Genomic DNA, 914 nt, shown 5'->3' on the forward strand with positions numbered 1-914 from the left:
AATTTATTAATTAAAAAAAAAAAAATCATATCGCTCGTCGTAGTATATAGGCAGATTATGAGAAGGAAATTTAACAAGTCACAAGATACATCCAGCCAAACCATAAAGTTTATGTATCCCTTGTAAAGTAGTATTACCTAGTGTGCACTATCGCCACATGCACACTTAGCATTGTAGTGGGGAAACCTTAATTGTTCCAACAACTTTTCCTCTATAAGTAAGGTATAGAGCTATATGACCGAAAAACTAGCGCATCACTATCATCCTCATGTTCTTATACTTACGTTCTTGATTCTGATTATATAATTCAAATGGCCACAAGACATATACTAATTGGTAATGCCCCTACTAGTCAATCTTTTGCATGAATAATAAAGATAAGGAAATTACTAGTGTAAGGACTCAATTTGGATTGATCCTGAGTACGAATGGGTTTTCAGCCCAATCAAGTCCAAACAATAAATTTATAGAGAGTGGGTTAAAGGTTTAGGCGTTGGCCGTCGATCACCAAGTATGAACTTTCTTTATAAAAAATACTAAGAGTTTTCTTTACAAATGGGGGAACGCTCCTCGGCCTGTGGCCGAGGAGACCTTTTTGTTCTCTCTCTTTTTTCCCCCCTCCCCCTCTTTTCTTTACTTGCTTTTCTTATATAGTTTTCATCTGCCTATCTCCTTATTCCATCTGTTGATCATCCATTTGCCTCTCTTCTGGCCGTCTGTCCCATCAGAGGCCTTATCAGTACTCAAGTGGTTCACTCTGACCAACGTTGCTCTGCTAAGGGGTTATATCCCCATTAATGCAGCCAAAGGGGTTAGGTGAATGCATTAAGTGCGAATGTGACAGCTTGCTCTGAGCTTGTCCCCTCCCAAAGATTATCCTTAGAATGCCGAGGACGAACAGGTCCTCGGCGTGG

The sequence above is a fragment of the Quercus suber genome, unplaced genomic scaffold (assembly GCF_002906115.3).
Source record: "Quercus suber isolate HL8 unplaced genomic scaffold, Cork oak 2.0 scaffold_688, whole genome shotgun sequence".
In the NCBI taxonomy this organism is placed as follows: Eukaryota; Viridiplantae; Streptophyta; class Magnoliopsida; order Fagales; family Fagaceae; genus Quercus; species Quercus suber.